Source organism: Salvelinus sp. IW2-2015, linkage group LG16 (assembly GCF_002910315.2).
Source record: "Salvelinus sp. IW2-2015 linkage group LG16, ASM291031v2, whole genome shotgun sequence".
Classification (NCBI taxonomy): Eukaryota; Metazoa; Chordata; class Actinopteri; order Salmoniformes; family Salmonidae; genus Salvelinus; species Salvelinus sp. IW2-2015.
Genome location: NC_036856.1, coordinates 18,756,046 through 18,779,397, shown reverse-complemented (window position 1 = coordinate 18,779,397; position 23,352 = coordinate 18,756,046). Strand labels below are relative to the sequence as shown.

At 43.9% G+C, this 23,352-nt stretch overlaps 1 long non-coding RNA gene across 4 annotated transcripts in view; it reads right to left on the bottom strand.

Moving 5' to 3' along the window:
* Window positions 1-14,873, bottom strand: part of LOC139028937 (uncharacterized) — a 59,518-nt gene extending 44,645 nt beyond the window's left edge. The window contains exons 1-2 of one of the 4 annotated variants that reach the window (XR_011481164.1): window positions 14,733-14,873; window positions 13,709-13,844 (exon numbers count right to left, since the gene is read on the bottom strand). This is a non-coding gene — a long non-coding RNA (uncharacterized lncRNA). Of the gene's footprint in view, window positions 1-13,708; window positions 14,046-14,732 lie in introns of those variants that run through there. The other 3 variants (XR_011481166.1, XR_011481165.1, XR_011481163.1) reach the window with 3 other exon arrangements.
* Between the last annotated feature and the right edge of the window lie 8,479 nt (window positions 14,874-23,352).

Genomic DNA, 23,352 nt, shown 5'->3' with positions numbered 1-23,352 from the left:
GCCTTCAGAAAGTATTAACACCGCTTGACTTTTTCACATTTTGTTGTGTTACAATGTGGGATTAAAATAATATTTACACCAAATACTTTGTAATGTCAAAGTGGAATAAAAATAAAAATATGAAAATAAAAATGAATGTATCTTGATTTGATAAGTATTCAACCCCTGAGTCAATACATGTTAGAATCCCTTTTGGCAGCGATTACAGCTGTGATTCTTTTCTGGGTAGTCTCTAAGAGCTTTCCACACCTGGACTGGGCAACATTTGCCCATTATTCTTTTGAAAATTATTCAATCTCTGTCAAATTGGTTGTTGATTATTGCTAGACAACCATTTTCAGGTCTTGCAATAGATTTTCAAGCAGATTTAAGTCAAAACTGTAAATTGGCCACTCATGAAAATTCACTTTTTTTTTGGTATGCAACTCCAGTGTAGATTTGGCCTTGTGTTTTTAGATTATTGTCCTGCTGAAAGGTGAATTCATCTCCTGGTGTCTGGTGGAAAGGAGACTGAATCAGGTATTCCTCTAGGATTTTGCACATGCTTGGCTCCATTCCATTTATTTTTCATCCTGAAAAACATTCCAGTCTTTAATGATTACAAGATTACCCATACAGGATGCAGCCACCACTATGCTTAAAAATATGGAGTGTGTAGCTATTTTGTATTCAGAACCAAAATGTAATTGCTTTGCACATTTTACAGTATTGCTTTGGTGCCTTGTTGCAAACAGGATGCATGTTTTGTACGATTTATTCTATACGGGCTTCCTTCTTTTCCCTCTGTCAATTAGGTTAGTGTTTGTGGAATAACTACAATGTTGTTGATCCATCCTCAGTTTCCCCTATCACAGCCATTAAAGTCTCTAACTGTTTTAAAGTCGCATTGGCCTCATGGTTTACTTCCTCTCTGGCAAACTGAGTTAGGAAGGCCGCCTGTATCTTTGTACTGACTGGTTGTATTGATACACCATCCAAACTGTAATTAATAACTAACACCATGCTCAAAAGGATATTAAATGTCTCTTTTTTACCCATCTACCTCCCTGATCTTTGTGGTTTATTCTGTGTTTGAAATTCACTGCTGGACTGAGGGACCTTACAGGTAATTGTATGTGTGGGGGTACAGAGATGAGGTAGTCATTCAAAATCACGTTAAACACTATTATTGCACACAGTGAGTCCATGCAACTTATGTGACTTGTTAAGCACATTTTTGCTCCTGAACTTTAGGCTAGCCATAACAAAGGGTTGAATACTTACTGACTCAAGACATTTCAGCTTTCCATTTTTAATTAATTAGTAAACATTTCTAAAAACATAATTCCACTTTGGCATTAGGTAGTGTGTGTAGGCCAGTGACACAAAACCTACATTTAATCCAGTTTAAAATTCAGGCTGTAACAACAAAATATGGAAAAAGTAAAGGGGTGTGAATACTTTCTGAAGGCACTCTATGCCATTTGAGACAAAGATTGTGTTGTATAATAATCAAATCATAGTTGTCGAACACTATTGAATTCTACAAAACATATTTATATGGCCTTGGCATAGCCCACCTGAGAATTCCTAACATCGGACACGTTGTATTAGAGCTAATAGACAAACCTAATTTCTCCATATATCAATGGTACTCAGTCCTGAATAAAGTATACCATTCAAAGGAGCTTACTGGCTACCTCATGCCTGCATGAATAACTATGATGGATTTAACCCTTCTGCATCAATCAGGCTGAGAGACTACTCTAGATGGCGTGATGATAATGTTGTTGGTTGGTTTGTTTTTGGATTACAATCCACTCCAGAGCAGAGTTTGATTTTAAGTGGATGTCTCCTATATAGTAGCTGGTAAGACACACAACATACTGTTATACTCATGGCCATTCAGAACAATGGTTTTCACAGAGCATGACAACGTGGCACAGCACTAAGCCTATTATCTCTTTTCACCTTCCCAGAGTTCTGCTCAAAATGCCACGTACCAATAGGGGTTGCTGTCACTATCGGGAACCTTATTAAATAATCCAAGCATATCCAGCACTATCACAAACAACACACTGTGAATCTATATTTCTTGTGTTGTTTGCAAAAGTATAATTTACACCAAAGCTCTTGAAAAAAAAAAACTCTTGTGGCATCTGTGTCACCTACTCTCTTCAAGGCTTTACTTCTCATGTGCTTATCTGCTCCAGTCAAATGTATTTCTTATCGAAGAGAGTGAGGGGGGAGCCTTCTGACAATACTGCTGTTATCAAATTTCTTCAGCCGAGTCCCCATGTCATTCAGCAGTCAGATGGTCTCCAGTTTGATTGATGGATGGGCTTCCCAACAAATAAAAAAGGGATTCAACAGCTTTGCCCTCTCTCCCCATCGGAGACCCGAGTGAAAACTTCCTCCGTAACAAAGGCGGGATTACGGATGTATTAGCTCTCCATCGACCACGGCCTCCTGCTCCTGTCAATACTTTGCACATAATAACCTGAAGCAACGATAAGGAAACAAAAGGCCAGCGAGATAGGAGCCGGATGGAAGATAAATCAATAGGAGTGAGGGAAAGTTTTTTCAAAGACACACTGTCAGGCCTGGGGAAGAATTTCTTCGGACGAAGCAGTGGGATAATGGCCCCTGACACGAGGACAATGAGCCCTCCAGGCAATCAGGGGACTGCCGGTTGGTCGGTCGGCTGGCCTCAATAGGACCAGGAAGATAAGAGGCACAGGGGACGGTCGGTGAGTCCACTCAGCCCCCACTCACAGGGACACAACACAAGGGCTGTGCTGGACCCTCAGCCCTCTGGCATCCTCAATGCTCCTTCTGTTAGTTTCTATCGTTATGCAACATGTATTTCAATGAATCGCTGGTGCACTGAGAGAACAGTGTCCACATAGCTTTGCAGAGGCTCCTCATGAGTGTCTGTCTGAACATATCAAGGTTACATTCACATTTCCTATAGCCATTCCTGATCATTTTCACTTCTTCTCTGATAGGCCAAGGTAACTAATGTGATTTATGGCTTTATGTGGACACATTTCTGGAATAGTAATAAGCCTTTTCATTTACCCAAACCCTGAGCGACTACTGGAAGTGTATAAGTGTCTCCAGTGACAAAGAAACATTTTGGAGGATTTGTTGGTTCAACAAATCTGGGGAGGTTATACAGTACTAATACCTGGACGAGAGGAAATCAGGGTAATTGTTTCCCCCCATTCCTAATTAATTAATTTCCCTCCTGTTTCACTAACCCATCATATGTCTGGTGTTGGAAGGTGCAAAGTAAAAGAAAGAAAGAAAGAAAGAAAGAAAGAAAGAAAGAAAGAAAGAAAGAAAGAAAGAAAGAAAGAAAGAAAGAAAGAAAGAAAGAAAAAAGAAAGAAAGAAAGAAAGAAAGAGAGAGGGGGGGGGAACTAGAGCTCTGGAAAATTAATGCGAAATGAGAAAAGAGGGCTATGCATGTTCTGTCTGCAGAAGGCTGTCACACAAAGACACAATAAACCCTCGGAACAAACAGGCACTTCAAAAAAATAGCCCAGAAACAGTGAGCAAATTCAATTACAGAAGTAATTAGAAGATATAGGGCAAGGCTGCCTTTTGGGACTGTGCCAGAAAACATGAATTAATAGGAGTGAATAGGAGGAGGTTGCATTGGTAATTAAGAGGCAATCACCTATGTCAATGAATACCTTTAAAAAAAACACAGAATGGAAACTATTAATTCAGTGATCAAAAATATTTTGAAGATGATTAATACTGCAAATTCATTTTCAAAGACTCATTTCTGAAAAGATAGCAAGACAATTGCACATAATGTGCTCCTTCTGGCATTTATATTGCTAATTAAATTTTGATAATTTGCAGAGGCATTTGAGAATTATCTGTAAAACAGCAAAGGCAGCATTTGGCAAATATTGTCTTTACTGTTTAACAGTGCTTTCAGTTCTTGCACCGGCAGAGATCTGATAAAAGCCCGTCTTCAAACTGAGACCTTTCAAAGCAAACTGAGCAAAAACGTACAATTTCACCACAACTTCTCTTATCATTCATTAGTGCCTCCTCCTAATGAGACAATAGCCGCAATTAAATTACCAGATAAGAATAAAATAAATAATAACTTTGCTGATTTACCTCTCATGGGGGAAGCTATCGTTTCTGCCTGATGAATTTTGTATAACCACACACTGTGTTTGTAAACTAATTAATCCATTGACAAAATCCCGAAAGATGAAAAGCTTGAGCTCCATAAAGAGGTGACAGATAGAGAGGATTAAAGCGAGTTGCAGATTAAAAGAGTGTTGGAGTAAATAAACAACAAGCCACATTGCACTGTGAAAAATAGTTTTGTGTCGCCTACGCAGAACATACACTGAGTGTACAAAACATTAAGAACACCTTCATAATATTGAGTTGCGCTCAGTCAGAAGAGTTGCCCTCAGAACAGCTTCAATTCGTTGGGGCATGGACTCTACAAGTTGTCGAAAGCGTTCCACAGGGATGCTGGTCCATGTTGACTCCAATGTTTCCTACAGTTGTGTCAAGTTGGCTGGATGTCCTTTGGGTGGTGGACCATTCTTGATACACACGGGAAACTGTTGAGCGTAAAAAACCCAGCAGCGTTGCCGTTCTTGACACGGTGCGCCTGGCACCTACTACCATACCCCGTTTAAAGGCACTTCAATATTTTGTCTTGCCCATTCACCCTCTGAATGGCACACATACACAATTCATGTCTCAATTGTATCAAGGCTTAACAATCCTTCTTTAACCTGTCTCCTCCCCATCATCTACACTGATTGAAGTGGATTTAACAAGTGACATCAATAAGTGATCATAGCTTTCACTTGGTCAGTCTATGTCTATGTATTGGAATGTATGTTTCGTGCAGTCAGTGTATATGGTATTCTTCTCATCCAATGGTTCTCAATCATAATCATTCTTATTAATCATTCAGTTCTAAATAATGATATGTGATAAAGAGTGTGTGCAGTGCTGGAACACCACTGGTAAGACATGGTACACGGAAAACCTCAACTTTGAGCTCTATTCATTCATAAGTCCCTGATACTGGAGCACATAAACAGAGCGAAAACACCTACTGTAGCAACGAAGGTGCTCCTTATACCCTGAGTAGAATTCATTTAAGATCAAGCTCGAGTCTTATAATTTTCATCATATCTATCTTTTGAAGGAAAGAAATGGGGACCAAGCAGGTGGCTCCAATGAGATGAATTTTAAGTTCAAGATCTTTGAGGATTAGCCTTTCTTTTTGTAAAATAGGAGATTTCCATACACAATATTTCCATATGCATACGTGTTAGCATTTAGAGCCACTTTATGACTGATATGAGAGGAAAATTCCACTTAATATTATCAACAGTGACGATCTGGGGTCATAAAAGCCCAATACCCTGAAGGGGATGGATAACACTAATATGCTTTCACATTTCAATGGGGAACTAGTCCCTTATTTACAGCAGAAGTATATCATTTACTGCAGAGTGTAGAGAGAAAAGTGGATGGACATAGACTGACTGGCCCTCAGAGTTTATCATCATCGCCAAGAGATGAATTCTGAAAGACCAATTATCACTTAAATGGAATTAAGCCCAAAGATGGACTGTCATGGTCAACATTCTATTTTCCCAGTCAAGTCTTGAGGGAGCATCGCTCTGAACCAAAGACCCAAAACAAACTTAACTGGAAATGTGATTAGTGTTTAAAGTATCCAAATGATTAATGATCAAACACGGGACTCTGTTTCAGCAGGGTCATGTGAGGCAGAGATTATACATGTGATCTGGAGGCTTAGACGATTTAGTCAATTATGAACGTTATCTAAAATGCTTTAATTTCCTATTCAGCCCTTCCATAGGAGCGTCATATTTGTCAATGATGCGTGATTAAACACAGATTGCAACAACATGAGATCTGTCACATCTGGTGGCAGAGGGACCTGAGATCTTAACGAAGGAATGAGGGAGGATTCAAACTTTCCCTCTTCAGCCTTGGCATCCGATTAACACCAGGCTTTGGTGGGATGCCAGCGATGGGGCCATCTGTGTCCCTTAACCCTCAAGATGGCAGATGTAGAAGCAGATTGATTTTCGATTCAGCTGGATACACAATCACTGCTTCATGAACGTCAAGTGCGAGCTGTGACTTGCTACCGTTTCCTGTCATTTTCAGCCAACTCAAATGAGGCAATAAATCACATCTGTACCCAAATTAAATAATTTTCACTCTATACAGGAGGGAGAATTTACCTATAATAGAGACTATGGTAATTACTTATCCGAATAGCTAACTTTTAAAACGTTTTTTTTTTTGTATCCTTTGATTCACACTAGATGTCATCGCCTCGTGATTTTCAACTATCCATAACAAATCTTCAACAATGTTTCCATTTAGCAATGACAATGTGACATTACTATGGGTTTACATGATGTCAGATGGAACCATGTCAGAGGTAAGGGTGGCCAGGTCTTCTCCACAGTCAGGTGGCCAGTCTCAGTCAAGCCAGGTAAATTGCAGCCTCCCCATTGCCTTTTCTTTTGTAATATTGAGCTCCGTATCTTAGCCCCTGCCTGCACCTCACTGACTTCCATTCAATATCCAAATAACCGTGTTTGTATGGTGGTAATTGCTCTCGTTTTCTCAGCGCCCCACGGTGGCTTCACTTCTTACCAGCCTGTGAGTGTGGAGACTCTTCTGGTCCCAGTCTGTGAGTGATGGAGACTCCTCTGGCCCCAGTCTGTGAGTGATGAAGACTCCTCTGGCCCCAGTCTGTGAGTGGTGGAGACTCCTCTGGCCCCAGTCTGTGAGTGGTGGAGACTCTTTGGCCCCAGCATGTGAGAGGTGGAGACTCATCTGGCCCCAGACTGTGAGGGGTGGAGACCTCTCTGGCCCCAGACTGCTGAGTTGGTGAGAGAACTCTTCTGGCCCCAGTCTGTGAGTGGTGGAGACTCCTCTGGTCCCAGTCTGTGAGTGATGGAGACTCCTCTGCCCCAGTCTGTGAGTGGTGGAGACTCTCTGGCCCCAGTCTGTGAGTGGTGGAGACTCCTCTGGCCCCAGTCTGTGAGTTGTGGAGACTCATCTGGCCCCAGACTGTGAGTGGTGGAGACTCCTCTGGCCCCAGTCTGTGAGGGGTGGATACTCTTTAGCCCCAGCATGTGAGAGGTGGAGACTCATCTGGCCCCAGACTGTGAGGGGTGGAGACTCTCGGCTGCCCAGACTGTGGGTGGTGGAGACTCCTCTCGTCCCAGTCTGTGAGTGGTGGAGACTCCTCTGGTCCCAGTCTGTGAGTGGTGGAGACTCCTCTGGCCCCAGTGTGTGAGTGGTGGAGACTCCTCTGGCCCCAGTCTGTGAGTGGTGGAGACCCTCTGGCCCCAGTCTGTGAGAGGTGAGATCATCTGGCCCCAGACTGTGAGTGGTGGAGACCTCTCTGGCCCCAGACTGTGAGTGGTGGAGACTCCTCTGGCCCCAGGTCTGTGAGTGATGAAGACTCCTCTGGCCCAGTCTGTGAGAGGTGGAGACTCAGCTGGCCCCAGTCTGTGAGTGGTGGAGACTCCTCTGGCCCAGTCTGTGAGAGGTGGAGACTCCTCTGGCCCCAGTCTGTGAGAGATGGAGACTCCTCTGGCCCCAGTCTGTGAGTGGTGGAGACTCCTCTGCCCCAGACTGTGAGTGGTGGAGACTCCTCTGGCCCCAGTCTGTGAGGGGTGGAGACTCTTTGGCGCCCAGCATGTGAGAGGTGGAGACTCATCTGGCCCCAGACTGTGAGGGGTGGGACCTCTCTGGCCCCAGACTGTGAGTGGTGGAGACTCCTCTGGTCCAGTCTGTGAGTGGTGGAGACTCCTCTGGTCCCAGTCTGTGAGTGGTGGAGACTCCTCTGGCCCCAGTGTGTGAGTGGTGGAGACTCCTCTGGCCCCAGTCTGTGAGTGGTGGAGACTCCTCTGGCCCCCGTCTGTGAGAGGTGGAGACTCATCTGGCCCAGACTGTGAGTGGTGGAGACCTCTCTGGCCCAGACTGTGAGTGGTGGAGACTCCTCTGGCCCCAGTCTGTAGTGATGAAGACTCCTCTGGCCCAGTCTGTGAGTGGTGGAGACTCCTCTGGCCCCAGTCTGTGAGAGGGTGGAGACTCAGCTGGCCCAGACTGTGAGTGGTGAGAACCTTTCTGGCCCCAGTCTGTGAGGTGGTGGAGACTCCTCTGGCCCCAGCATGTGAGAGGTGGAGACTCCTCTGGCCCCAGTCTGTGAGAGGTGGAGACTCTTTGGCCCCAGCATGTGAGAGGTGGAGACTCATCTGGCCCCAGACTGTGAGGGGTGGGACCTCTCTGGCCCCAGACTGTGAGTGGTGGAGACTCCTCTGGTCCCAGTCTGTGAGTGGTGGAGACTCCTCTGGTCCCAGTCTGTGAGTGGTGGAGACTCCTCTGGCCCCAGTGTGTGAGTGGTGGAGACTCCTCTGGCCCAGTCTGTGAGGTGGTGGAGACTCCTCTGGCCCCAGTCTGTGAGAGGTGGAGACTCATCTGGCCCCAGACAGTGAGTGTGGAGACCTCTCGGCCCAGACTGGAGTGGTGGAGACCTCTCTGGCCCCAGACTGTGAGTGTGGAGACTCCTCTGGCCCCAGTCTGTGAGTGATGAAGACTCCTCTGGCCCCAGTCTGTGAGTGGTGGAGACTCTCTGGCCCCAGTCTGTGAGAGGTGGAGACTCAGCTGGCCCCAGACTGTGAGTGGTGGAGACCTTTCTGGCCCCAGTCTGTGAGTGGTGGAGACTCCTCTGGCCCCAGCATGTGAGAGGTGGAGACTCCTCTGGCCCGAGTCTGTGAGAGGTGGATACTCTTTGGCCCAGCATGTGAGAGGTGGAGACTCATCTGGCCCAGACTGTGAGGGTGGGGGACCTCTCTGGCCCCAGACTGTGAGTGGTGGAGACTCCTCTGGTCCCAGTCTGTGAGTGGGGAGACTCCTCTGTCCCAGCTGTGGAGGTGGAGACTCCTTTGGCCCCAGTGTGTGAGTGGTGGAGACTCCTCTGGCCCCAGACTGTGAGTGGTGGAGACTCCTCTGGCCCCAGTCTGTGAGAGGTGGAGACTCATCTGTCCCCAGACTGTGAGTGGTGGGACCTCTGGCCCCAGACTGTGAGTGGTGGAGACTCCTCTGGCCCCAGTCTGTGAGTGATGAGGACTCCTCTGGCCCCAGTCTGTGAGAGGTGGAGACTCAGCTGGCCCCAGTGCTGTGAGTGGTGGAGACTCCTCTGGCCCCAGTCTGTGAGAGGTGGAGACTCAGCTGGCCCCAGAGCTGTGATGGTTGGCAGAAACCTTTGCTGGCCCCCAGTCTGTGAGTGGTGGAGACTCCTCTGGCTCCAGCATGTGAGAGGTGGAGACTCATCTGGCCCCAGAGAGAGGGCTGGTGGCGGGATAGTGTGTTCTGTGGGCTAATAAGACTCTTCTCAGCTCTGCACCCCATCTTCTCCAACACACATATCAGCACACAGCCAATGACACCTGACACCCTCAAGCCATACATAGGTTTCTATAAGAGATGGTGACAGCAGAGGTCTTCCACGCCTTTTCAATCCACAGCGGTCCGAACTACAGTCCCACTGTAACGTGTTTCATTGACTGGCTTAATATCATCCAAATGGGTAATTATGACGTGGTATAACAGAATCAAACAAAATATTTCATTTTGAGGGGGCAACTGCAAAACAGCTGAATAGCTCGTAAAAATGTTATTCCCTTATGTCTCTCTCACCATTGGAAAGATCTGACCCAGCTGAAATTCCCCAAAACTCCATCAGAAGTTGAAAATGGAAAAGCCATTGATCTTTATTTTGAGACAGTCCAGCCCTTTGTGATGTGAGCAGCACAGCCACCCTTTTTCCATGTGGGAAAGGAGAAGTGTCCTGCCTGCTGTTGACCTCCAGTCTCTGGGAACACCCTGTCTGGTCTTCTTGCCTGCCATCCATCCCCTGGGGACAGGCCAGACAGAACTACAAGGCTCCCTCTGGAATGTCCAGGAATCTCAGTAATCCAACATGCAGCATAGCACACCAACAGTCATGCACACCCACACACACACACACACGCACAAAGGCAGGTAGACAGATGCACACACACACACTTAAGCACACAAACACACACGTCACAGTGTGTTTGGCTTTCTGCATATTGAAAGAGATTTACACTGACAGTAAAATCCCACATTTCAATCATCTGTGTTATCTCAGTACAGTTAGCGGCAGACAAAATCTGCTATTCAAAAAGTATTATTGTTCATCTAACTGGCCATTTGATTTCCCTCTAATCTTATTTCCCTCATATCCCTTTTTTGAACAGGGAACAGTTTCAAGTACTGACCAACATGCAAGCTGAATTCCTATGATGCCCATGAGCTGCTGGGCCTGGCTGGCTGGGCGTGCACGTCTGCCACATACAGATCATGTCTAAACACTGTATTGTCCACTACCGGGAAAAACAATCCCCTCTCTGACATTCCCAGCATGAACTGGAAACTGGAAAGTAGTCCAAATGGAGGAAATTGTTTTATTTGATATGAGTCAACTTTACCAGTCACGTGTATTTAGGTTTGCAAACTAAACTGTGAAAAAAACATAAATGGCACACATTTCCGCTTGGACAAGTTGTTTTGACTGTTCATGCAGCTCCCTACTTTCTTCCAGGAGCACACACTTCCATGATTAGTTTTCCAACAATCGTGATAGCGATTCACTGATCTGCGAGATCAGACATCACACTGCTGTGGTGCTCTTTGTGGACTGAGGGGGGATAGAGGCTTAATTCCTCCAATGTTAATGTAGAGTAAATTCCTTGTTGGGATGTGGCGGCTGTCGGAAGCTGCCGATGGCCGGTGTGAGCCAGGGTCAGGGCCGCTGCTGGAGATTAGATTCTCTCTCTGCCTGTCCAGAGAGGGAGAGGAGCGCGACGCAATGAGGGGGATTTGCGCTCTCAACCTCGAGGATAGATGTTCACATCACAAAAAGCCCCACCGCAAATTGCACTTATTGAATAGCTAATTTGGCAGTCTCAGTTCAGCGGGGCTTAAGAGGAGAGAAGAGTGTGAGGAGGATGAACACAAAGCTGCAGAAAACAAAAGGCAGCAGCTCCTGCGAGGCTAGGCCTGGATGAGGAGAGCTGCACCCGGCGAGAGGAGAGGAAGGAGAGAGGAGAGGGTGGGCTGGGGGGCTTCCTGGATGAGAGGCATGCAAGCAGCACATAGAGCATTAGTGAGGCTGCCCAGCCTGCATTGTTTTTTTACCTGCCACTACCTTCATTAGCACTGGAGTAGCTAGTCGACTGTAGGGCAGATAGTCAGTCCTCCGTGTGGAACTCTCACTGTATCTTCATCAGACTGTCATCATGGACAGCACAAAGTTACTCACAGCAGTCTCAACTTTTTAGCCATCGTTTGATATAAGAGCGTGCGATACAACCCAGGTAAACAAAATACCTGAAAATATTTTCTATCCCACCTGGGGAAGAGTTGCTTGCTACTTCAGCATAAATGACTACAAACATGCCCAAAATTAAGTCTTTTTCTTTTCACAAGACCTTAAAAGGCTTGGCATGTACACAAGATTAGTAAAGTTGTTTTGATGTCTCCTTGCAAATAAACTCAATTCCTGTGATCAAAGTGGATCTGTAACATGTTAAAGCTGATCAAAAGCCCCACTGAGATTCTGAATCAGAAAACAACAGACTAGACATTCCTAAACTCCAGAACCTAATAACATAATACCCTTCAATTACCACAACAAAAGAACAACAGCAATAGTAACTACATTAAACATAACAATAATATTTGTTGAAGCCAAGCGTATCTGTATAATAAGCCACAGAGTTAAATCACAGTGTATGATGTTGATAGCCGACTGGTTTATTGACACAGTGCATCTGTTTAAAACATGTGTCGTCTTGATTGGAAAATGCTTAGAAATTGTCATAGCCTATATGAAAACAGAAACTGTTGCATTGCTATGGGTTAATAGTAATGTAGCACAACATCCACGTCTGCTGCTTTTAGAGTTGAAAAGTTTGAGTGAGTGGAGCTGTTGCCAGCAGCCATATCTTTTCATAACTACTCATCTCCCTCCACTACACCCATCAGTCCCCATTAGCAACTTAATGTCCACCCTAAAACACCAGGCATGAAAACAGATGTGCTTTTTGGACCGAAACATACGTGGGACATAATGGAGAGCACATCCACTGTCCACCAGGCTTACCATCACCGGACCACATTAACAGTTATTCACTTTTAAAATTTCACTTGCTTGCACTGCTGACAACTTGGTCTTCTGTTAGCATGTACTCTCACTGAGTGCACGTAATGGCTGAAATGGATGATGAAGAGACAGAGGCAGGAAAAAATACACACATACACAAAGGAGTCCTAAGAAAGGAGCCCTGTAATGTGGTACTCTGCTGCTCAGACCTGTAGGGGTAGGAGGCAGCATCTTTACGGTGTATCCAAGCAGCACTAAAATCCACTGTCCGTGCCCAATCAGGGCCATTTTTTCTAGCCGCAAGGGCTCCTGCATCCTTTACACTACACTGGAAACCCTTTGTACTAATTGCTAGATTGTACCAGATTTTCCAGTTCAATTCCACCCTATAATTGTCTGACAATGATGGGCAAGGAAGGGGAAAACTTCATGCTCCAGCACCGTGCGGGGCAGTGGATTGAAAATGACTCAAGGAAGTGATAAGTGGTGTGTGTGTGTGTGTGTGTGTGTGTGTGTGTGTGTGTGTGTGTGTGTGTGTGTGTGTGTGTGTGTGTGTGTGTGTGTGTGTGTGTGTGTGTGTGTGTGACACACACCACCATTTAGAATGACTAGAATGACACGCTTACACCGTAATACTCTCAATCCTCTCACAAAATTAACTTTGCTGTGGTTAGAAAAACACTAATAACTGACAAGTAATACGTACATCAGTCATATATAAACAATACCCAAAACCACAGTAATAACCACATCATATAATATGAAAAATGTACTATATTAATTTGATTTCCGAGGAACTGCAATCTTTTGCTTCAACAAATGATTTTAAGCTGCATGTTCGATTAGACCTTCCCTCGTGTCATCTAAGTGAGAAGTGGCCCACCCCCATTCAGGCAGGCTGGCTATGGTCTGTCACTCTGCATACTAGCAGCTGAAGAAAGGATCAATTAAAAAAAWAAATAAGTAACATTATGTCTGTTTGACTTAAATGAATGTGCAGCGAGAGACATAACTATTTTACATGTGTGCTGGTGCAGGCACAGAGCACCTGCAATCAAAAAGGAAAAAGGTACCAGCAGAGACCAGCCCTCTCGCCCTCGCCCCCTCCAGGTGCTAGTCTAGTCTACAAACAGCAGTGAAGTAACTGAGCGAGAGAGAGCACATACTGTAACACAGACCCACACACCTTGCCTGCCACGAGCTGCTCTTACCCGACTCTGTCCAGACCTGCACCAACACAGGAGATATGGTTATTGATCGTCTGCATTCCAAATCAAAACAGCCAGCATGCTCGTCTTCAGTCGTTCCACACACTCCATACCTACATTTGCACCTGAGCACAAATTTCCTCACAGGGCCAAAGATGCAGAAAGGAAGAAAGAGGGAGAGGCAGAAAGAGAGGGAAAGGGAGAGAGGAAGAGAGAGACCAGCATACGGTAGCTTTACAAGAGGAGAAACAGCTGTGTAGTAGCAGTCAGCTTACCTTTCCCCCGCACTGCTCTTAGGGCCTAGACCTGCAGACACATCCATGGTGGTCTCCCCCTGAGCCCAGAGCCCATATTGAGTGAAGCAGGGCCGCCTCATGACTCCCACAGCCCGGCAGCTCTGCGCTTTAGCAACTAGAAGAGCACAAGACTAACATGTCTTCCCCTCTGCCTCAGCCTGCTTTAGTGTAAGGGGAGCTAGGAATGCACTGGCTATAGACTTTTGTCCAAGCTGTAGGTCTTTTTTAGTGAAGCAAGATTAGTTCATACAAAACTCAACAATACAGCAACGAAACCCATTGTTGATATTCAACATTTTTCACATAGCGGGACAGAATAGACAATACGGTAGCTAGGAAACCATGGGCTGGATTACAAGCTGATAATATCTCATCCTTTCGCAGGCCTGTAATCCTTTTCATTGAGCGGTGGACGGAGCAGACGTAAACCAAAATCAATATCGGTGGAACTGGACTGGGGGTGCGGGGGTGTCAGGATGTTTTCACATTGCTGCACCCTTCACAAGATTTTTGTTGTTGTTGAGATTCAGACGGGCTTTACACTACAGATCTGCTTCGCTTGGAAACAGACCTGAATAGACACTTCTACATAAGCCAGTCTTAGCTTGCTTTTAAAATTATGACTATCACAAAATACTATACTGCTATAAAAAAAGAGTGTTTGTTACAGTCCAATTTACAACTGAACAAATCAATGTGCAAAACTGCACTCTTCACCCCTAAAAAATAACAACCCAAACAATGTGTTTTTATGTGAAATATGTTTCAGGAAAAATACAGAAACACTGGCACCAATGTGCATTTTAATTGTAATATAATTTGAGTAATAATAATTAAGTATATTTGCACATGCATTTACATAATAATCCAAATGAACCTTTAAATGTTTGCTAATTTAGCATCAACATTACAGTTGTGAAACATATATTCAAACAGGTATGAATTATTCCAAGTTAAAACCACAGAGGCAGGTGAAGAGCAAAAGGCTGATGAGAGATCTTACCATGGCTGCTGTACCTGTGTGACTGATCCACTCCCTGCTCTGCTCCAGCTGCCATGTTTTTCCAGGGCTCCTGAATCCTCTAGGGTAGCCAGAGAGAAGGGATCGTTCAACCCCTTTCTTTTCACCACTTCTGCAATTGACCAATTGACAACTGATTGATGGTTATCTTTTCACAACGAAAAAGGGAGAAATTACCATCTCTAAAGCTATGTACAGTAAAAAGCCCCAAGAGTAAATTACATGTTGCTAAAATCCCTCCTTCACTCAGTCCTCACGATGGCAGGCAAACAAAAAAGTTTCCTTTTTGCCACTTCTGGGGCACTGTAGATTTGGCCTTCCCTGCCAACTGCACAGAGAACTTGACAGCTTCTTTAAATGGGGCAGCACAAAGGGCCTTGAATGAGGGATGGTACCATGCCGGACGGCCATTATCCGGAAAGGCCCATTCTTTGCATTGAAAACAGAAGGCTTGTGAAAAAACAGATAAGCCATATCTGAATAAGAGCTAGGACACTGCTGCAAGTGACCTTGGGGAGGGGGAGATTCTATGTAGCTAAGCTTTTCAGATAAGCACAGTGCATTCTCTGTATCCAAATAAACAGGCCAAATAGAAGCAGCACAGTTGCTTATCAAATCTTTGCTTGGTTGAGTCACCTTTTCATGCATCCAGTACTCACTGTGTTACATCAAGATCAGTCAAATAGAACAGTGAAATACATCAGGAGCCCTCCTCTCATTAATACATCTACTACAACTAACCATGCACTACCCAATGCAATGACAGTGACTTATTATGCTTAAGCAATTATTTTTGCCCCTGACGGTCTACATAGCACACCCCCCCCCATTTCTGAGCATCCTGAATGGCCTGAGAGTAAAGAAAGGAGAAAGGAGGGATGGAGGGGGGCTGAGGAGGAGGATGTCTGGGGGCCAGTGATGCAGGCAGCCCCAGCCCAGAACACTCAGCTGCCAACAGGAGCCAGGGCTGGCCTCTCCTCTTTGTATGGAAGCACAATCCTCAAACCCCCCTTTTCCTTTTCACAGCCTCTCAATCAGAGCAGATGGGACCCAACCAAGAAGACATCAACTTTGGAGGAGAGTCCTCTATTCAAGGACCCCAGTTAGAGAGAACCTTCTCTGTCAAACAGACCAGTGTTTAAGCATGTTGCTCCAGACATAACGCCCTAATGTGTGGACCATAATATGTAATAGGTAAATATTATTTACAACCGAACCCAATGTTATCTCAAGAAATTGACATACAGTTCTTCCCTACTCAAACAGAACGGAACATACTTCATCCTAATTCTTTTGATTTGTTTGATTTCAATTCCTAGATACATGATGCGTCAGCCATGTTTTATTAATGAACCGCTGTAGGGAACTCTCAAATTGATATAAACAAATTGATAACAGGAGAAGGGAAGCAAAGGGTGTAGATACTGGAACCATGCTGTTTTCCTCCACTTGGTACCAATCTGTTGGGTTTAATTGTTCATTCATGGTATGAATACTTAAATAGGTGGCTCAGCATCAGGTCAGGATAATGACTCTATCCTTAGCTACTGAACCCAAATTGCTACTCGTTTCATGTTACCATGGAAATATTCCGCAATGTCTATGATTACACTTTGGTGTTACATATTGAGGCATACTGTAGTTCGCAATGAAGACATCTCCACACACACTTCCATTCTCTCTCCTTTCTCCTTCCCTCTTCCTCTTTCACACACACAGGCTTGTTTCCTTTACTGTATGTCTTGATATAATTGGTGACATTTTAAAATGACATTAAAATAGGGGTCAAATCAGGGATACATGTGGCCTAAAACCAAATAAATCTAGTGGAGTCAAACCAAATTGAAAGATAACATTTTCAGTTCAACAGTCTTGGCTGTCTGATCCTGTGTGTTGTGGTCCTCAGGTCAGAGCCACTGATCGACCAGAGTACTGAACAAAGCAGTGATGGACAGTTGGACACACAAGGTCAGGAACATCTCAGCCTTTACACACACTATCTATCACACATCAGGCCTGGCGTAAACACAACCTGGGCTCTCACCACGTCTCTCAGCATCGATCGCTTCCTGCCACAACATCCACAGCAACACAGAGTAAAAACGTACAGGCGTATCATTTTATTTTCTCTCTACTCCGTTTTTAATGAAACTAGCTTTAGCAGAGAAAGGTAAAACAAAACAATAAATAAACATGAATAAGACATTGCCATAAATATAGAATATTTGTCATTTATACAAATGCGTTTTACCATTTTGGTGTGGTTTGTGTGGGTGCAACATCCATGACGGAGCCTATAGAAAATTCTTGATGAAGAGCCTGCCTGTGCCAGTGCCAGCCCCTGAGGCCTCTGTCCCCTGCCTCTGTGGCTCTCCCTCCATGGGGAGATGTGATTACATGTGTATGAGTGGTAGGTGCTGAGCAGAGAGCGGCTGACACCCGGGAGGCACACTTTGCCACCTCCATGTAAGCCTCTTGTCCAAACAAGTCAGATCTGGGGGTGAGGCAAGACACCCCAAATTGTCTCTCTCAGTGTGACCCTGTCAATCAATGAGGATGTCGGTTACCTCCGGAGTAACAACACAGAAATAGCCATCATTACCTGCTCCCAGACCATTATCCATGAAGCGTGATCATCAAATGAGTGTATCCAGACACCGTTTAAGAATATAACTGTCATAATATTTCTAGACACCAAGCTGAATGCAAATTACAAAGAGGAGAAAAATACAACCATGATATGATTTGGGCAGAACAGAACATCAGATTCCTCTGTGGGCTATAGAGGCATTCGCTTACATTCATATTGTTGCTGACGGAGAGAGAATGCCAGAAGCAGAAGCCTTGTGTTTTCCTATGGCTCAGTGGTTGTTAGGTTTGATAACATTGCATTAGAGAGATGATCTTTGTCAACACTGCCCGACTGATGTCATATCTCCAATGACACTGTACACGTCACTACACTCAATTGGGAAAATGACAATGGGAGCATAGGGGTGCAGTATAACTACATGGACTGTTCCACTGCAGCATGAGAGACTGGGAGGTAACCTGATCCCGTCTCTGGTCTTCTTGCACTGCCAAGCAGACATTACTCTGTCTACAATTGACGGCCAGCCCATCCCCACCTGGCTGAATCTACACTACTCGTTACGGTTAGATCTCTTTACTCTTATTTATTTCACAATTCGTTGCACTACAAAGTGGGATTGAAAAATATTTAAATGTGATTTTTTGTTGTTATTGATCTACACAAAATACTCCATAATGTCAAAGTGAAAAGAATATTCTACACATTTTTACAAATGAATACATTTTTTACAACAAAAATATAGTCGTTGCGTAAGTATTCATCCCCTGTGTATAGGCAAGCCTAAATTAATTCAGGAGTCAAATTTGGCTTAACAAATCACATAATAAGTTACATGGACTCTACCCTGTCCTCTGTCCTCCATACATACAACATCTGTAAGGTCCCTCAGTCAAGTATTGAATTTCAAGCACAGATTCAACTACAAAGACCAGGGAGCTTTTCGAAAGCCTCAAAGAGTGGCAGTGATTGGTAGATGGGTAACATGAACAAATCAGACATTGAATTTCTCTTTAAGCATGGTCAAGTTAATAATTATACTGTTGATGATGTATTAAACCACCCAGACACATTATAGATACAATTGAATGATCAGCTACGAAAAGCCAACTGACATTTACTCCTGAGGTGCTGACCTGTTGCACCCTCTACAACCACTATGATTATTATTATCTGACCCCGCTGGTCATCTATGAACGTTTGAACATCTTGGCCATGTTCTGTTATAATCTCCACCTGGCACAGCCAGAAGAGGACTGGCCACCCCTCAGAGCCTGGCTCCTCTCTAGGTTTCTTCCTAGGTTCTGGCCTTTCTAGGGAGCTTTTCCTAGCCACCGTGCTTCTACATCTGCATTGCTTGCTGTTTGGGGTTTTAGGCTGGGTTTCTGTACAGCACTTTGTGACATCGGCTGATGTAAAAAGGGATTTATAAATACATTTGATTGATTGATTTGATTGATTGAATTGTCTTGAACTGAGCTGAAGGACAGGAAGGAAACTGCTCAGGGATGTCACCATGAGGCAATTGGTGACATCCCTGAGTATGGTGTTCAATGGCTGTGATGGGAGAAAACGGTGGATGGATCAACAGCATTGCAGTGACTCCACAATAATTTCCCAAATCACAGAGTGAAAAGAAGTATAAAGTAATACTGCAAAAAATATGGTAAAGGAATACTTTTTGGCATAAATGCAAAGCCTTATGTTTGGGGCGAATCCAACACAACATATCACTGAGCAACTGCCTCCTTATTTTCAAGCATGGTGGAGGCTGCATCATGGTATGGGTATGCTTGACATCAACAAAGACTGGGGAGTTTTTCAGGATGAAAAGAAACTGGATGGAGCTAAGCACAGGCAAAATCCAAGAGGAAAATCTACTTCAGTCTGCTTTACACAGACACTGAGGGAGGAATTCACCATTTAGCAGGATAATAACCTGCAACACAAGGTCAGATCTACTTGCTTACCAAAAAGGCAGTGAATATTCCTGAGTGGAAGTTACAGTTTTGACTTAAATCTGCTGGAAAAACTATGGAGGACTTAAAAATGGCTGTCTAGCCATATCCCCAACACCTTGACAGAATGTTGAAAAGAATAATGGGCAAATATTGCACAAGCCATGTGTGCAAAACTCAATCCAGTGCGGTCAAAAATGTATTTATATTTTCACACTATGAGGTTGGAATAATACTGTGAAATTGTGAAAATGATGATAATGCCATTTTAGTGTAAAAGTTGTATGAAAAGAACGTCTGAAATTTCAGCCTGTTTTGGTGGGATAGAGTTTTGGCTGTAAATTAGTTAATAATAGACCAATAAGAAAGATAGTTCCAAATCTCTCTACCAATAATAGCTAGTTTTCAGTTTTCCCTCCCAGACAGTCCAATTAAAATTCTTGCTTGAGAAATTGCTCTTTGCCAAGAAGCTATTTGTGTTTCTTTTTGTATTTTGAAAACAAGTAAGGCAATTAATTGGTACACAGAAATGATTTAATATTGAGATAAAAAATGGCCGCATTGGACCTTTAAGGTTCAGACACAATGAGAAATCTGATAGTGATAGGTACTTAGCACCTCTGCCCAGAGTGTCAGCAGTTAACTTTTTGTTGTTCACATAACAGTTTTATCTCCAAAGCAGCTGCCTGTTAGCTGTCCAGAGTCAGTGGAGTAGCTATCTATGTTGTGCTAAATGGCAATGCTAACCATTTAGCCAACGTTAGCTAGCAAGCAAAATGGCAGTATGGGATAATGGAGAGTGAAATAAATGATTTATTAATCTTGCTAGATACTGTAGCTAGCTGGGTAAAGCGTTTAGTGTTGTGTGCATTGTGCTGCACTTACCACCCCGTTATTTTCATATGAAGTGTGTATGACTGCCTGGCTCAGTTAGCAAGCTAGCGTTAGTGTGCACATTCTCAAACTGAACCTAACAAAAACATCCTCCTTCAAGCACAAAACTCCTTAGCGAGATGTAAAATATGTAAAGACTTGCTCTAGAAAAAAAGATGTATCATGCAGTTTTATTGTTTAAGTCAGAACAATTCTGATGAAAAGGGGGTGGATTACACCAAGAAAAGTTCCCTATTTTTTCCTCGTCACTTCTGTGATTGGCTCACAGTCATGTTCTCGGTCACTGACGAGCATTGACATTTTACCAGTAGAAATGGCAGGTTCGTTGGTACGAGGACAACATAAAATGTGAAGAAATCCAAGGGGGTGAATAGTTATAATATACACTGTACTCTTTACAGTTAGATCTCTTTACTCTTACAGTTACATTTAGACATCAGGAGGGAACAGGGATTTCAAATAATGTTTAAGTCAAAGATTTGCATCATACTTAACATTGTTTAAGTGCAAGGTCCTTGACAGGCCCCCTAGAGATCTGGGCTTTGATAAGTCCTCTCTCAGTCACACAATAAAATTAATATCTTACACACTGTTTTAGAAGATTTCTATAGGCTTTTGGTAAATAGGCCTAGATACACCCCAAACGCTACAGTTGTGTGAGTGAGTGAGTGAGTGATAAACAGAAGCTCCAGTGTGGAGGTGAGCCTTTTCACACCCCGGTGAGTGAACATCAACACTAAAGCCTGAGGGGAAGGTGTGAGCTAGGCCAGGGGACTCTGTTCTCTCAGCAGGGTTGAGGGGGGTGAGGAGCATTTCTGTGCTCACACCTGGAGGACAACCTGGTGGTAATGAGCCACTAATGGCCTGGGGCCTGTAGCGGCATCCTCTGGGTTATTAGCATGGTGTTACTATGTTATTAAACATAGTGGTAGAGTGGTTTCAAGGTGGGAGTGAAATGGTGGAAGCATAGATCCACAAAACTAGACATGATGTTGGCTGATGACTTGTTCCACAACCATCATCATAAAGAAGAAAGATGAATAAAGTCAAAAACACCAACTCTGACGTACATACATTTCGACCAACATTAATGACATCATACTTGCTCAGACCTACATGTTGCCACACTATTAACACATATCTTATTTGTTCTCATAATCAACTTTTTTTCTCCATCTTTTCAGCCATTGGTTGTTTCTAGTGCTTGTAAGATTTTAGCCCACATGTCTTCAAAACTTTTTTTTTTGTTTCTTTCTGTAGCAATTTTTTTCCCCAAGGTTAAGATAATATAGCATTTGATTCTTCCACTGTCTTAAAGATGGAGGATCATTCAATTTCCAGTGTTGGGTATCTCATCACATCTCCATATGCCACCTCTTAAAATATCCAGAGAGACGGAATAAAGATCATTTTGAAGTGTAACATTTCTGATAGCCAACTTTCTGACTCTGACCATAACTTTTGGACTTTATGACACTCCCAGAAGGCATGAATTACTGAGTCATTGTTTGATTTACACTTAAGACATGACTCTGCCATTGTGTTGCAGAATTTGTGAATTTGGTCTCTTGTATAATAACTTCTGTACATTCATTTATACTGGATTAAGCGTCATTTCGTTATTTATGTTTCAACACTCCCTCCATCTTGTTCCATTATCAGTTCTTTTTAGGTCTTGGTTCCAAAAGTTTATATTTTTTTCCAAGAGATTGTCAGTTGGATAGGCTTTCCGCAAGGCTTTCTTCAGTGAAGATTTTATGGAGTGAACATTTCGTCACATAGAGTTGACAACCTTTATTTAACCAGGTAGGCTAGTTGAGAACAAGTTCTCATTTGCAACTGCGACCTGGCCAAGATAAAGCATAGCAGTGTGAACAGACAACAACACAGAGTTACACATGGAGTAAACAATAAACAAGTCAATAACATAGTAGGAAAAAAAAGGAAAAAAAGAGAATCTATATACAATGTGTGCAAAAGGCATGAGGAGGTAGGCAATAAATAGGCCATAGGAGCGAATAATTACAATTTAGCAGATTAACACTGGGGTGATAAATCATCAGATGATCATGTGCAAGTAGAGATACTGGTGTGCAAAAGAGCAGAAAAGTAAATAAATAAAAACAGTATGGGGATGAGGTAGGTAAATTGSGTGGGCTATATACCGATGGACTATGTACAGCTGCAGCGATCGGTTAGCTGCTCAGATAGCAGATGTTTAAAGTTGTTGAGGGAGATAAAAGTCTCCWACTTCAGAGATTTTTGCAATTCGTTCCAGTCGCAGGCAGCAGAGAACTGGAAGGAAAGGCGTCCAAATGAGGTTTTGGCTTTAGGGATGATCAGTGAGATACACCTGCTGGAGCACGTRCTACGGGTGGGTGTTGCCATCGTGACCAGTGAACTGAGATAAGGCGGCGCTTTACCTAGCATAGCCTTGTAGATGACCTGGAGCCAGTGGGTCTGACGACGAACATGTAGCGAGGGCCAGCCGACTAGAGCATACAGGTCGCAGTGGTGGGTGGTATAAGGTGCTTTAGTAACAAAACGGATGGCACTGTGATAAACTGCATCCAGTTTGCTGAGTAGAGTATTGGAAGCTATTTTGTAGATGACATCGCCGAAGTCGAGGATCGGTAGGATAGTCAGTTTTACTAGGGTAAGTTTGGCGGCGTGAGTGAAGGAGGCTTTGTTGCGAAATAGAAAGCCGACTCTAGATTTGATTTAGGATTGGAGATGTTTGATATGAGTCTGGAAGGAGAGTTTGCAGTCTAGCCAGACACCTAGGTACTTATAGATGTCCACATATTCTAGGTCGGAACCATCCAGCGGTGATGCTAGTCGGGCGTGCGGGTGCAGCAGCGACCGTTGAAAAGCATGCATTTGGTTTTACAAGCGTTTAAGAGCAGTTGGAGGCCACGGAAGGAGTGTTGTATGGCATTGAAGCTCGTTTGGAGGTTAGATAGCACAGTGTCCAAGGAAGGGCCAGAAGTATACAGAATGGTGTCGTCTGCGTAGAGGTGGATCAGGGAATCGCCCGCAGCAAGAGCAACATCATTGATATATACAGAGAAAAGAGTCGGCCCGAGAATTGAACCCTGTGGTACCCCATAGAGACTGCCAGAGGACCGGACAACATGCCCTCCAATTTGACACACTGAAC